At 46.7% G+C, this 16,608-nt stretch overlaps 1 protein-coding gene across 1 annotated transcript in view; it reads right to left on the bottom strand.

Moving 5' to 3' along the window:
• LOC134355424 (Krueppel-like factor 15) overlaps nucleotides 1-14,319 on the bottom strand; it is a 32,621-nt gene extending 18,302 nt beyond the window's left edge. Inside the window, exon 1 of the mRNA XM_063065284.1 lies at nucleotides 14,136-14,319. The gene's annotated coding sequence lies outside the window, so the exon portion shown is untranslated. The remainder of the gene's footprint in view (nucleotides 1-14,135) is intronic.
• Nucleotides 14,320-16,608: the final 2,289 nt, after the last annotated feature.

Here is a 16,608-nt window from a genome sequence, read left to right as displayed (position 1 = left end):
AAATGGGTTGGGCGACTAAATGCCGTCCTCTCCCGCCCATAGAATTTGCCTGAAGCAGTCAATTCATATGCGAGGGCAAGGGTGACTATTTCAGGATATAGTTAAAGATGTAGATATAGTGGACATGGAGAGGTTGCTTCCAGTAGTGGGAGAGTCTAGGACCAGAGGGCACAGCCTCAGAATAGGACGGACATTCCTTTACAACAGAGATGAGGAGGAATTTCTTCAGCTAAAGGATGGTCATACTGTGGAATTCATTGCTACAGACGGCTGTGGAGGCTAAGACATTGGGGAGATTTAAACTGAAGGTTGATGGGTTCATGATTAGTCAAGGGGAACAGACAGAAGCCAGGAGAATGGGGTTGAGAGGGGAAATCAATCAGCAGGGTTAGATCAGGGGATTGCTGGGTAGTGTGGCTCAAGGGGCTGGAAAAGGCTGTTCTGCACTGTATCTCAATCAATCAATCAGTCAATAAATAAATAAATAAATATCAGACCATAAGACAAAGGAGCAGAATTAGGCCATTCTGTCCTTCAAATTTGCTGTTCCATTCCATCTAGCCTAATCACCAGACAATTTATAATGTACAATGACAGTTTACAATGACCAATTAGTCTACCAGCTGGTAGGCCTTTGGACCGTGGGAGGAAACTGGAGCATTCAGAGAAAACCCACACGATCACAGGGAGAACGTACAAACTCCTTACAGGCAGCGGGGGGGGGGGGGGATTGTACCCAGGTTGCCTGTGCTGTAAAGTAACCACTAATCTACTGTGCTGCCCTGACAGAAAATGTTCTCTTCAAAGGCATTCCTGTTCTGAAGTGGCTTTATTGTTGAAAATATATGCAACGTCTGAGGAGGAACAGATCAAAATGATGCTTCGTGCTTCCACTCAACCTCTCTAGCAGTGACGGGTATGACGCAAGTCTTTATTTATTTTTTACTATTGAGAGATACAGCAAGGTAATAAACCCTTCTGGCCCAGAAGGCCACACCACCTAATTACACCCATGTTATCCATTAACCCGCCAACCTGTACACCTTTGCAATGTGGGAGGAAACCAGAGCACCTGGAGGAAACCTATGCGATCACGGGATGACTTAAGGCTGACTTATACTTCTGTGTCAAATCGACGCCGTAACCCACGCAAGCGACCTATGCGGGTTGTGAGCATTTATACTTGTGCGTTGGTGTGTCTGCTTCGCTCTGCAGTTCGCGCACATCACGCATGCGCACACACCTGCCCATGCAAGGCTTCATGGTCACGGTAGTCTTTCTCGGGGATGTTTAAAGCGAGCGTCTTTTTTCGGAAAAGCGAAGTGTCCCCTCCATAATTTCGGAAGTCTGCAAAGCTTTATGGAAAGCATTGCAGCCAGAGTTCCTTCCCTGCCCTTCAGTCGCCCAATGGGAAGCTATAGGAGGAAATGCGATGCTACCAAGCGGACCAATCATAGTTGTTGCGGTCCACGTTGCCGCGACGCGTAGTTACGTTTTGGGAGAGGTGCGCGGTCAGGCTACGGCATAGGGATCTGCATAGGCTCTGTGTAGGGTTCGCGGCTACACCGTACCTACCGCGTCGATTTGACGCAGAAGTATAAATCAGCCTTTACAAACAGCAGCAGGAACTGAACCCAGGTCTCTAGCAGAGCAAGAGTGTTACACTCACACCCTTGGGCCAGGAATTTCCTCTCAATGTTTCCAGATGCACCAAGGCCCCTTTCTCCTTAACAAAATGCTACTTCAGTGCAGTTTGATTACACTTTCTAATATTAGTGTTGGGCACATGGCCAAGTGGTTAAGGCGTTCGTCCAGTTATCTCAAGGTCACTAGTTCGAGCCTCAGCTGTGGCGGCGTGTTTGTGCCCTTGAGCAAGGCACTTAACCACACATTGCTCTAGTCTGTGCGAGGAGTGGTGCCCCACACAGACTTCCAATCTGCGCCTTGTAAGGCATGAAAATGCCCGACGCAGGCCTCTCATGGTCTGAGTCGACGTTCCCTTCTAATGTTTAAGACGGGGTAGTACAGTGACTCAGCTGGAACAGCCGCTTCCCCACAGCACCAAGAGCCCTGGGTTCTATTCCGACCACGGCTGCTGCCCGCACGTTCTCCCTGTGAAGAAGCAGCAATCTGATAGGAGAGGAGAGTGGCTCATGGGAGAAAAGGAAGAATGAGGTGATGGGCCAGGTGAGAAGAGAAGGTATGACAGGGGAATGGAAAAAGAGAGGAGGAGGGGAGCGAGAAACTGCCGGAAGTTAGAGAAATCACTGTTCATGCCATCGGGTTGGAGGCTACACTGAGGCGATGCTCTCCAACCTGAGTGTGGCCTCAATGCAGCACTGCAGGAGGCCATGAGCCAAACTTTCAGAATGGGAACTAGAAGTCGAAATGAAATACGTGGACAGTGGGGCATTTCGTCTTTTGAGGCGGATGGAGTGAAGGTACATGATAAGTAAGTAAAGTGCCCCTCGTGTGTAGGTGAGTCTCCGAGTCTGGAGACACAAGGGACTGCAGATGCTTGAATCCAGAGCCACACACGGAATGCTGGAGGAACTCAACGGGTCGAGCGGCATCTGTGGACAGCCCCGGCCCAAAACCTCGACTGTTTATTCTTTTCCATAGGTGCTACCTGACCTGCTGACTTCCTCCAGCATTTTACGTGTGTTGATCAGTGGGTCGAAATGGACAGCCAACCTGCCAGTTCTAGACCCTTCATCCAAACAAGAGTACGTAGGGTAGTTGAAGGGAACATAGGGAGAATAACATGGGATTAGAGTGGGATTAGTGTAAATGTGTGTTTGACTCTGTATGACACTTTAATTAAACAAAAACATTCCTCTCCCCTTTATGAACATTTAACTCTTTGAAAGCAGGAAGTAAATTTGGAGCGGATGTACGGACTAATGATTTTGCGTCTGTTATTGATGGACAGTGAGTCATTCCTTATGCACAGGAATTTAGGTTACACCAATTATCCATGTACAGTGGGCATCCCATTAGGCTGATGACAGGTGCACACACATTTCTGCACTTGGCTCAAACATTAACATCTCAAACATTAGCCATTTTGGTAAGGCTCTAGATTTGTTACCAGAATCAGGTTCATTATCATTGACGTACGTCGTGAAATTTGTTGTTTTGAGGAAGCAAAGTTCAAAGTAAATTTATTGTCGAAGTATCACATGTCACCATATGTGACCCTGAGGTTTATTTTCTTGCAGGCACATTCAATAAAGCCAATGCACAACTGGGCGTACAAACAATGTGCAAATACAAAAAGAAAATTATAATAAACAAATAGGCAATAAATATTGAGAACACGAGAGGAAGAGTAACATAAGAAATATATATTTAAAAATTATATTAAGTGGTTCAAAAAGAGAGCAAGAATAGTGAGGGAGTGTTTATGGGTTTGTTCAGAAACCTGATGGGGCGGAAGAAGCTGCTGCTAAAATGACCGCGTGCCTTTAGGCCCCTGTATCTCCGCTCTGATGGAGGCCAATGCAGGTGTGGACGTACATCACAGCAACAGACCACTTGGCCGACAACATTTGTGCCAAACACCACGCCAAGATAAACAAAGTCTCTTCTGACTGCACGTGATCCATTTCCCTCTCTGTGCCTACATTCACGTGCCTGTCCAAAAGCCCCTTAAACACGACTCGTATTTGCCTCACAAGTAACGACGACAAGCCCCCACCAGTCTCTGTGTAAAACAGAGCGGCCCCACACTTCTCCTTGAAACTCCCCCCACCCAACCACCTCAAATGCTGTTCTCTAGCCTTTGACATTCCTACCTCGAGAAAAGGATCCCTCGCCCACGCCTCTCAAGATTTTATGAATTTAGAGGTGGCACGGTAGTGTAGTGACCAGCGTTACACTACTACAGCACCAGTGATCCCGGGTTCAATTCCTGCCACTGTCTGCAAAGGGTTTGTACAGTCTCCCCGTGCCTGCATTTCCTCCAGGTTTCTGGTTTCTACCCACATTCCAAAGATGTATGGGCTAGCAAGTTAAATGGTCACATGGGTGTAACCGGGTGGGTGCAGGCTCACTGGGCTGGAAAGACCTGCTACTGTGCTGCATCAGTGAATGAATCAATTTAATAGATACTTAGAATAAATGAATCAGCCTTCCTTCTGCCTCCTCAGATTTCCCAAGCATATTAACTTCAAGTTCCTCCTGAGAGCACAACACACACACACACTTCTCCTGAGCGTATGCTATATACCCAAGTTCCTTCTGAGTGTGGAGCACATCTTTCTGCTGAGTCACTCTGAACACAAGTTCCTCCTGAGACACATAACACACATATTTCTCCTGGGCCTGCTGCACAGGTCCCTCCCGTAAAAGCCAACAGATTGATGTAATCACGAAGGCAGCAAACCAGTGGCTCTTCTTCATTAGGAGTCTGAGGAGATTTGACACGTCACCAAAGACACTCCCAATCTCTTTTTTTCCCACGCAGATGTACTGCGGAAAGCATTTTGACTGGTCACTTCACCTTCTGGTATGGCGGCTCCATTGTGCAGGATCGAAAGAGGGAGAGCAGGGTTGTAGACTTAACATAGACACGCGCCTTCCCACCATATCTTTAAAAGTCAGCGCCTCAGGAAGGCTTCATCCATCATGAAGGCCCCGTACCATCTGGGTCATGCTCCCTTCTCATTACTATCATAGGGGAGGAGGTACAACAGCCTGAAGACCCACACTCAAGTGTTTTAGGAACAGCTTCTTCGCCTCTGCAGTCAGATTTCTACACGGTCCACGAACATGACCTCACTAGTCCTGTTTCGCATTGACCATCGATCTACTTACTTAATGCAACCTGTAGTCATTTTTGTCTTGCATTGTGTACTGCTGCCACAAAACAACACATTTTACAACAATGATATTAAAACCGATAATTAACTGTTCTGTTCCTGGGCAGCGGCCTCCCCAGCATCTGGGACATCTTCAAGGAGCGATGCCTCACAAAGGCAGTGTCCATCATTCAGGATCTGCATCACCCAAGGCATTGAACCCACAAACACTACCCCACTACTATTTTCGCACTACTTATTTAATTAATTACACACCCAGTTACTGTAATTCCACTATTTATTATTACGTATTGCGTTGTACTGCTGCCGCAAAATCAACAAATCTCACAGTACGCTGGTGATATTAAGTCGGATTCTGAACCTGGCGGTGTGGGACCTCATGCTCCTGCCTGATGGTACTAGCGAGAACAGGGCAGGGCCTCAGCACTTAACATGAGTACTTCTCCTGATAGTGCCTCATAGATGTCCTTGCCAGACTTGCTCCCATTCCGATGTCGTGGCCCGTGCTGTATGTATATTGTTTCCGTAGAAACAGAGAAAAATGCCAAGTTACCGTCAACAGTTTTACTTCTTTGTGGAGTCCTCGGGTGGATTTAACTGGGCGCTCACTGAAGTACGATCTGTCCTAGTTCCTTAACAGGATTTGACTAGAGCGACACACACAAAATGCTGCAAGTCAGACAGCATCTACAGAGGGGAGTAAATCGTCCCCGTAAAGGTCTGGGACCCTTCATCAGGAAAGTGGCCTCGGCAGATACCTACTGAACTGAAGTTCCACTTGACAGGAAGGAAATTCAGCTTCCGACTCTGAGCACCGGCAAAGAGGTCCCTTCCGTTCGACAGTCGCCTGGGCAGTACGGTAGCGTTTGGCCAGCGTGATGCCTCGCGCTGCTGGCCGTAGGGTCGAGGTTCGATTTCTGCCGCTGCGCGCTGCCTGTAAGCAGCTTGTGCGTCCTCCCTGTAACCGTGTGGGATTCCTCCGGGTGCTCTGACTTCCTGCCACAGGTTGTACAGCGAAGAGTTGGTGAGGCGCGGACCTGCTACGTTGACACTTCCCCGCACAATCCTCGCTGATTTGATTTGACACGGATGACGCATTTCACTGTACGTTAACAAATAAAGCTAATCTTTAAAATCTGCCCTGGTTGCTGGGTGGTTTATCCTGTTTGATGGCATCTTCCAAAGGAGTCAATGAAACATCCAGATCAACTAACACTTCCAGAAAAGTCATTTTGTTGCCAGATTGTTAATGACCCATTTCCAAGTGACACTCTGCTTCTAGTTAACACACCGTCCTCAGACTGACTCGGTCAGTCATTAGTTCCGTGACTGGAAAACTTATCACCTAATTACAATGATCATGGACAGCAGGCAGACTCGAAGGGCTCAATGGCCTTCAACTGCTCCCCTTCTTATCGGGTGTGTATGCCAGCATCACTGTGTTTCTACCGTCCTTCCTATGTGCCGGAAGAAATGATGCTTATATGAAATGAACGTCCTACGTTGATGCCGGCATCCCTGTGTTCCCAGTGTAAATGACCAGGGGGAGCAGTGACATTGTCATGGAGTTGGGATTTGTCTTATTGATCCTGAGAGGAATGAACAGGGCAGATGCTGAAAGGATGATATCTGTGCCTGGTCCATCTTCTCACCACTGACAGCATCTACAGGACATGCTCCCTCAAGAAGGCACCATCTATCATCAAGGATCTCCCAACATCCAAGAAAGACCCTCTTCACAAACATTAAATTACTGTAAATTACAAAGGTCAACAAAGTACAAAATAAAGGACTGCTCAGAAATCTGATAGCAAAGGGGAAGAAGGTGGTTTTGAACTGCTGAGTGAGTCTTCAGAGTTCTCTACCTCCTCGCTGAGGTAAGTTAATGAGAAGCCATCACACTTCTGAAGAAAAGCACCAATAAAACCAGCAGACAGCATGGTCAAAGAACAAGCTACTGATCTGAACTCAGTAGGTAAGGCAGAGAGAAATTAACTCCCCTTGGTTGTAAACTTAATTGTTCTGGCTTTACCGTAACACATTGCAAAAGGGGTTGGAACAGATATAAATTAGGGTGAATAGGAAAAAAAAGGAGCAAATATCGATGATCTGTGATGCACAGTCGAGAAGATAACACCAGCACCTTCGAGAGCAGCATTCGAAAAGGGATTGTTTATGTAACTGCAGGGGAAAATTGTGCAGAGCTCTAGGGGCAATGAGATTCATGGGATAGTTGTACAGCATTTTTACATATTCTGGAGGCCCCATTCCATCACCAAATAAAATAGTTAAAAATTCCAGTGGGTGGGTGAGCTGCGGCAGGGGCGATATTTGTACTTTGTTCATTTTATTTAGAAATACAGCGTGGAACAGGCCTGTCTGCACCACCCAGCAGCCCATCTGTTTAACCTTAGCCCAATTACAGGAGAGTTTACAATGACCAATTAACCTACTAACTGGTACAACTTTGGACTGTGGGAGGAAACCGGAAACTCACACGGTCACAGGGAGAACATACAAACTCCTTACCGACAGTAGTGGAACTGAACACCGAACTCCGATGCCCCGAACTGTAATAGCTGTAGTGTCGTGCTAACCATCACGGCACAGGGGCGTCCCACCTGAGGGACCTCCAGCATCGTCAAGCAGAAAGCACGTACCTTGGCAATTTCCACAAATAAAATGCAGGGATGTTAATGGGGGAACTCCTCGCTCCAGCTAGTTCAGCAGTTCTGCAGGGACCCATTCATACCAAGTAATGCAATTAGGTCAATCCCCAATGTGTACAGCGATGTTTTCTGTGTCACATCTGTGCAGGAGACACTTGCACTGGCCAGGAGCTCGGATCGAGCTGCAGCGACAGTGCAATTACAATGGGCCGCTCCCATCTACAGTCACAGAGTATAAACAGGCCCTTCGGCCCAACTTCTCCATGCCGACCAAGATGGCTGTCTGAGCTAGTCCCCCTTGTCTGAACTTGGTCCATATACCTCCAAAACCTTTCCCACCCTAAGTGAGGTTAGCATTATTTGTCACGTGTACGCCAAAACATGCAGTCAGACGCCACACTTTGCATCGAATCAAGTCAGCGAGACTTGTGTTGGGCAGCCCACGAGTATTGCCACACTCCTGGTGCCAACATCGTATGTCCACAACTCAACCTTAACCCAGATGCCTTTGGGGAGAACATACATACAGGCAGCAGCAGGAATCGAACCAGTCTTACATCTGGTTACAAAGCATTGTACTAACTGCTACACTGACCGTGCTGTCCTCTGAGTAAGTAATAAGTATGTAGCAATTTCACCCACCTCGACTACTTCATCTGGCAGCTCCACCTATCCACGACCCTCGTGTGAAATGCTTGCCCATCAGGTCCCCTTGAACTCTTTTCCTTGTCACCTTAAACCCATGCCCTCTAGTTTTAGACTAGCCTATCCTGGGGGGGGGGGGGGAATCTGCGACCATTCACCTTATTCTCCTCTTGTGAGTTTATAAACCTCTTTGAGGTCACCCCAGAGCCTCCTACGCTCCAGGCAAAACAGAGCAGCCTATCCAATCTCTCCTTGTATCTCCAGTCATCCAGTCCCAGCAACATTCTCCTGAATCTTTCCTGCATTCTCACCAGCTTAATGACGCCTCCTGTACCTTGGGCTTCCCAACCCGGGGTCCACGGACCCCTTGGTTAATGGTAGGGGTCCATTGCATAAAAAAGGTTGGGAACCCCTACTGTGGCTGATTAACTGGAACGGCACTACTCCCAGCGTGGTCTCACAAACGTCTCATACAATCTCAATTGTGATACTGGGGCATTTGTGGACTCCTGGTATTTGGTTTCCAATGTCAAAAGTTTGTCGCAGGTCGTCAGCGCTGAAAGCAATCCACCCGCATTCTGATGCACACCAACTCTCCTTCTCACCAAGGCAGTGGTACAAATCTCACACCTATGGAAATGCCAGGTGTGAAAATGTTAAGAGAGTCCCCAGGCTCAGGCAGAGCTCTGATTAGCCACTGGTGCATTCTAGTTTTACACCCCGGTGGAGCCCTCATGAGATACAGCACAGACACCCTCATGAGGGACCTTTCAAGGAGCACCCTCGAATGGGGAACTGAAGTTGGAGAAATTTAGTGACAAGTTTAAGCATGTAGATAAAATTCTGCACCTGCCACCTACCAGCCTTCTCCTTCCCACCCTTCCCCCACCTTCTTTATAGGGCCTCTGCCCCTTCCCTCTTCAGTCCTGACGAAGGGTTCCAGCCCGAAACGTCGACTGATCGTTTCCACGGATGCTGCCTGACCTACTGAGTTCCTCCAGCATGTTGTGAGTGTTGCTTTAACCCTAGCATCTGCAGAGTATTTTGTCTTTAGATAAAATTCTGCTAGCTAAATGACCAATAAGACACAGGAACAGAATTAGATCATTTAGCACATCGAGTCTGCCCCACCATTCCAACGTGGCTGATTTATTATCCCTCTCAACCCCATTCTCCTGCCTTCTCCCCGTAGCCTTTGATACCCTTACTAATCAAGAAATTATCAACCTCCGCTTTAAATACACCCAGTGACCTAGCATCCACAGCTGTCTGTGACAATGAATTCCACAGATCCACTACCCTTTGGCTAAAGAAATCCCTCCTCATCTCCGCTCTAAAGGGATGTCCTTTTATCCTGAGGTTGTGCCCTCTGATCGTAGACTCCCCCACTACAGGAAACATCCCCTCCATGTTCACTAGGCCTTTCGATATTCGAAAGGTTTGAATGAGATCCCTCCTCATTCTTCTAAACTCCAGTGAACCACCAAATGCTTCCCATATGTTAACCTTTTCACTCCTGCGTATAAATGATACACGTGCTCCTAAAACCATTGAGAATTCTTCAATGAAACTTTTGTGAAAGTATTCAATAATTGGACACACGTCCCACCAATACCTCTCCCCCCCATACCCCACTCACCAACACAAACTTGAATTCTAAAAGGAAGAAGATAAATCGCTTTCACAGATTTGATTTCACATCTGGCTCAGGTCATAGGTTAGTAAATTGGTATAGTTCCCACACTGGTTTCATGAGAACACTTGTACAGTCTCTCCCTTTCACAGCGTCACACACATAAAAAATGTAAACAGCTTATTTACTTGTTTAGCATGGAAACAGGCCCTTCTGGCCCAACAAGCCCAATTGGACCCATGTGACCAATTAAACTACTAACCCGTATGTCTTTGGATTGTGGGAGGAAACCAGAGCACTCGGAGGAATCCCGCGAGGTCAAGGGGAGAACTCACAAACTCTTCACAGACAGCGTGGAATTGAACCCGGGTCTTTGGCGCTGTAATAACATTACACTACCCGCTGCGATACATCTTTGGCATGTATACATTTTTAAAACGAGAGCAGGTGACATAAAATATTTTGGCCAAGTGTATTGGTTACTGCAGTGTCCGTGTAATTACCTTATATGGACACAAATATTGACACAGGACAAAATTATCTAGTGTGTGACACTACAACGTTCTTAGTGGACACTAGATTAGTTACCCCTGCACATAATAAACTGGCCACTCGGTGTATGGCTTGCGGTCTTCTGCTGCTGCACCTCATCAACTTCGAAGTTTGACCTGTTGTGTATTCAGAGATGCCCCTCTGCACACAGCACTCCTGTAACGCGTGGTTATCTGAGTTACAGTCACCATCCTGTCAGCTTGAACCAGTCTGGCCATTCTCCTCTGACCTCTCTCTTTAACACAGAACTGATGCTCACTTTTCCCCCCCCGTTTTTCACACCATTCTCTACAAACTCTGGAGAAAGCTGTGTGTGAAAATCCCAGGACATTAGCAGTTTCTGAGATACTCAACCAACCCCATTTGGCCCTATAATCATTCCATGGTCAAGGTCACTAAGGGGGGGGGGTCACACTATTGATTACAAGGATATCACAGTAGAACATAGGGAGGATATCCCTGAGAAATCATCTAGGCCATGCCGATAGAACTGAGGAATAGGTGGTGGGTGAGCAATTTGTTTGGGTTATACTCAACAGAAGTTAGTGTAAGCAAATCACAGAGATGTATAAAAGCAATAGGATGATAGTCATGATGAAGGGTCTCAGCCCAAAACGTCGACTGTACTCTTTCCCATAGATGCTGACTGGCCTACTGAGTTCCTCCAGCATTTTGTGTGTGTTGCCCGGATTTCCAGCATCTGCAGATTTTCTCTTTAGGGTGACTTTGGTCCGAGCCTTTACCTTTCCTACTATTGACAGGATTCGCCTTAGTGCAAAGAGCTTGGATGGGCTAGAATGTTAAAAGTCTGTAAGATAGTCTTTTGAGACAGTACGTAGATAGTTCTATCAGAGAAGGTGATAATGTTTGTTGACTGTAACTTTCCCACTATTGACAGGATTTGCCTGACTACAAAGGGTTGGATGGGTTGGAATGTTAAATATCTGTAAGACAGCCTTTCCAGATAATATGTAGATGGTTTCACTAGAGAAGGTACATTCAGAAATGAAACCAGACAGAAGGTGGTAGAAGTGTCAATTAGGGAACACTTTGCAACAATATCCTTAATTATTTAAGTTTTAGTTTAAGCTGGATGGAGAGCGAGGTGTCTCCCAGTGGAAGTTGGATGTAGGGGATTCGTTGCCCGTTCCTTAGTTAGAGCCTTCAGCATTTTGGGCATCGAGGGAGAGAGGAAGAGGAGAGCCACCCGCAGTACCACCGATGTGGCAGAGAGGGCCTCAAGATGGCTGTGGCTCAAAAGAGGGGAGTTATGGAGTCATAAGCAGCAAGCCATCTGGACACAAGCTGGGGTCTGATCAGCCCCGGCTGGGTCACCTGGAGGAGGTTGTATGATGTTGAAAGACCGGAAACACCCAATGATTCCAGGAACATCACTGAAGATGTGTCCAGAAGCATCAATAGATGTATGTACACAGTTTATGGTTTTTTTAAAGAGATACAGCATGGAACTGACCCCTCTGGCGCTGCCCAGCACCAATTTATTTGACACTAGCCTATTCTCAAGAAAATTTACAATGACCAATCAGTATGTATTTGTTACAACATAGTTATGGATAAAGATAGGACTGGCGCTCAAGTTAAGTCCCCACTTGGGGTAAGGCTGATTTTTGACCGGGAGTGCCAAAGAGCAGCTGGTGAAAGTAGGTCGGGAGCAGAAGCTTGCAGGTAAAGTGACATCTGGCAAGCAGGAGCTTTCCTAAAGAGTGTTGCAAGAATTCTGGTAAAAGGGAAATTGAAGGAGCAGAGAGCCAAAGTCTTCCTCCAATGGCAAGAGTGTCAAAAAGCAAGAGGACATAGATTTAAAATGGGGAGGGGGGGAATTTTAAAAGGCGATATGAGGGGTAAGCGTTTTTGCACTCTGAGTTGTTGACATCTGGAACGTGCTGCCCGAGGACCTGGTGGAATCAAATACAATTACTGAGTATAGGAGGCATTTAGACAGGTCTTAAAAACACAAGATATGGACCTAATACAGGGAAATAGGCTTAGAGTAGATGAGCAAAAAGGCTGGCATGAAAGAGATGGGCTGCAGATCCCATTTCTGGGCTGTATAACTTTATGACTGTGTGTTCAAAGCTGCTTTGAAAACATTTAGGAATCCCTGTCTACATCCAAACTGGAGAAGAAGCGTTCAGAATGGTATTGAAAACCTTGAGGCAAGACAGCTGGAGCACACAATCTTGTATGATAAAATGGCCCGCTGACTTCATAAATGAGAGAAAATCTGCAAATGCTGGAAATCTGAGTAACACACACAAAGTGCCAGAGGAACTCAGCAGGCCGGCAGCATCTATGGAAAAAACGTAGAGTCGACGTTTTGGGCTGAAACCCTCAGGCAGGACTCAAGACTCAGCAGGATTGCTACTCTGCGAAGTCTGTTCCAGGGATGCCTACCCTGAAGAAGTTTAAATCTTCCAGCCCTGCTGAAGGGTTTTGGCCTGAAATGTCGACTGTACTTTTTTTTCCATAGTAACTGCCTGGCCTGCTGAGTTCCTCCAGCAACTTGCTGACTTCATAATCTACCTTGTCAAGGCCTGGCACCTCAATGTCTTGCCTGCGTTGTCCCTTCTCTGTTACACTTCATTCTGCATTCTGTTAATGCTTTTTCTTTGGACTACCTCAATGTACTGCTGTAATGAAATGATCTGTATTGGTGGCGTGTGACACTAAATTTTTCACCGTACATCATAACGAACCAATTTTCCAATTTGCACAGAGGCCTTGAGTATGTGGCAGGTTTATCTTTGTCTTTTTATGTAGTTCCTAAAATAAGTTCTATAGCATTTCCCCCTGTAAATTCCAGCTAGAAAATGAAATCTCGAGGTAGAATATGGTAACATATGTGTACTTTGTAATAACTTCAAAGTTATGAATTTTTAAAAGGAGAAAACCACTTCACAAACTACCCAATCAGGCCCTTCCTGTCGCATCTGTCTCGATCATTACATTGGCCTCATCAGCCAGTTCAGGACCTGAAGAAACCACGTCTCCCTCAACCCTGAAGCAGAAATGAGCTCAAAATGGATTTTGCAGTTAATCGTTTATGGTTTCAAAGTACTTCCACTGAAAAAAAATCCCCAACTTTTCGCGACCAACGCTGCTGGCTTCTGCAATCTTCTCTTGAGGAACTGACCACTGTGGTTTAGTTAAAAACATAAACTCAAACCAGCCTGGCCATTTAAACGCTCGAGTTTGAAGGAAAGCGCATGTTTTGTTGCAGGCAGCAGTGTCAACACTAGCGTCCCTTGTCTGCCGAAAGGTTAATTAATGTTGTAGTGCCTCGTGACAGCTAGAGGTTTACATTGCATCAGCCACTCAGCCACAGGGCCTGCCCTTGCTCCATTGCTATTCGTCTCCGGTTCCATCCCTGCTCCAATTGAGAGAGAGCGCCGATCGGCCTCTTCTGCTGATAGGTCAACGTGGCTGTCAGTCAGATCAAGGACAGCTGGCATCGACAGTGTCAAATTACATTGAGGGGAAAAAAAGTTGCAAAAAAAATTCATTCTTCCGTCTGGCAGCGAAAGCAAATCTCAGACTCATACTTTACAATTTCATTCTAACATTATACGTTCAAGAAAACTTTCATTATACTGAACAACAAGCAGTTTTTCATATTTTCCGAAACACACTGCTCCCGTGACGTGTTTAAGGAAACATTGCAGAATGAAAACAATTTTAAACTTGCTCGGTGAACTATGGGGTAAGGAATGGAATTGCTACAGTTAGAACCAATAACACAATCTAAAAGGGCATCTGTCGTGCGGTATTTTATACTGAAATATATTCTCTAACCTGATTTTGCACAGAAAATGCAATGCAGCCGTAGGAAACATCTGGCGCCCCCGCTGTCGTTGCAATGCACTGGTCTGTGTTAGTATTTGCTGATCATTTATTTTCTTATCCACTCTTTGCAAGGATTATCACTATAGGAGGTTTCGCTCGGCTCAGCCTGCTCCGCTGTCACGCGCTCGCTCCTTCCATGCTGGCAGCACCCGCGTCACGTGGCAGAGGCTCGTCCGTATCCCCCGCCGCTGATTGGCCGGTGGGAAGGAGGCTCGTCCGGGAAAGGTGGGCAGGGCCAACACGCGTTCCCGGGCTCCTGTCAATCATTCGCCAGTCCCTTTGCCAACGTTGCGGCGTTACAAATGCGCTGCTGATGTTCAGGTTTGGGGTGTTAGGAGCGGTGCTCTCTTTCGTGCCAACTTCCGTGACGGATCTAGGATTATATTGCATCATTATTAGTGGATGCAGTAAAACTCAATGGCAAGACAAATAGGCTTAATGCAATATATGCTCAATGGGCGGAGGAACGATGTATGCTTTAGCTTTCAGCTTGATTCGTCAAATGTACGTCGAAACAGCGAAACAAACAGTGAAATGCTTTGTTTTGTGTCAACCACCAACATAATCCAAGGACTGTGCTGGGGCAGCCTGCAAGTGTCACCATATACTTCCAGAGCCAACATAGCATCTTATTAACAGACATCCCACCTCTCCCGGAAGTTCCGGGAGTCTCCCGCATATTGATAGTGGCTCCCTGATGCCCGCAAATTATATACAATATCATGGAAATCAATTTTTTTGAAAGTGAGCGAGAGAAAGCAAGAGAGAGCGCGCACGTGGGAGAGAGTGAGAGCAAGCACACAAGCGAGAGAGAAAACAAGCGAGAGTGTGTGAGCGAAAGCAAGCGAGAGCACGCGAGCAAGAGAGAAAGCAAGCAAGAGTGCTTGAGAGCGAGCGCGCGACCATGAGAGAGAGAGAGAGCGCCATGGCAGAGTGTTCCAAAAAAAATATAAAAGGTACGTCACCCCAGACGACACTAAAGTGTACCCCTGCCTAATAGGGGTCAAAATAATGACAGTGTTGCTCGTTGCACTGTTTGCAACAGTGACTTTTCTATTGCTCATGGTGGGTTACGACTGTAAAAGACATGTTGAGGTGAGTTTAACAGGTGTCATTCGTTCATTAGCACAGCTAACGTTATTTAAACTAGCTGGCTAGCTGCTAAGGAGCTACTCTATTGCAGACATCACACCTCTCCTGGAAGTTCCGGGAGTCTCCCGCAAATTGATGGTGCTACCTCCCTGAAATGAGTTTTTGCAGGGTGGGATGTCTGTATTAACCCTAACCAAGGGTTGTCTTTGGAATATGGGAGGAACCCAGATGAAAACCCATTCGATCTCGGGGAGAAAGTAAAACGTCCTGAGGGACAGCGGAGGGAATCGAACCCACTTACCAAGGAGACTTTGGCCCTGGACTCTCAGACTTCAATCCAACCTTCTACCTCCAGACTCTCAGTCACTGGGATCGCAAGACCACACAGGCCAGGGCTTTGACCTTCAGGCCTTTACTTCTGGACTTGCTGATCTCGGTCTTCAACCTTCGAGCATCCAGGTGTGAATTCACTGAGCTCTGGACTTCACCTTATGCCGAGCTCTGAGTATCGACTCCGTGACTCGCTAATCACGGGTTTGACCTTCAGACCTCGACTTCTGGATTCACAAGGAGCTCCAATTCCAATCACCTGGGGAGGATCACTGACCCTCATGGCTCCAGCCCATACAAACCTCCAACCTAGTCGCTTCAGTACCTGTCAACCTGACCTTCGGGGATGCTGACCTTTGACCGTAGATCACCCTGGCCTGTCCCTGATTCCTCAATTGCTGCCCCAACCTCTAACTACCTCATTCCAGTCCATAAACCCTAACTTGACCTCCAACTCCCCACACTACCCTCCCCAAACTATCCCTATAAACCTAAAAAAAAAACAAATCTGAGCCACAACATTGATGGACATCACAGCTCAGTGCCACCTTGACCAGAGGCTTCACGCGGTCAAAATCCCTCCACTATTTGTTTTAAAGGCTTGCCTAAAAGCGTCTGAAATGTGGCTATCGTATCTGCTTCCACCTCTTCCTGGCGTCAGGCATCTGCCGTTCTCTGTGTAAAAATGTTTGCCTTGTAAATCTCCGTTAAACTCCCCCCCCTCATCTTAAAGCCATGGCCTCCAGTATTTCTTCCCTGGGATAAAAACTGGCTGGTCTACCCCATCTATGTTTCTCATGATTTTCAAAGGTTCACAGGTTGATTTTAGTAGGTATGCAGTATACAATCTGAAATTCGTACTCTTCACAGACACCCACAAAACAAGAAACACCATAGAATGAATGATAGAAACATCGAAGCTCCCCCTCCCTTTGCACAAACAGCACCAAGAGCAAAGACCCCCCCCCACCCCGCCATGCCAGCAGAAGCATTGACAGAA

This window comes from Mobula hypostoma, chromosome 13 (assembly GCF_963921235.1).
Source record: "Mobula hypostoma chromosome 13, sMobHyp1.1, whole genome shotgun sequence".
NCBI lineage: Eukaryota > Metazoa > Chordata > Chondrichthyes > Myliobatiformes > Myliobatidae > Mobula > Mobula hypostoma.
Note: the sequence above shows the minus strand (reverse complement) of the source record. Positions and strands in the feature narration are given on the sequence as shown.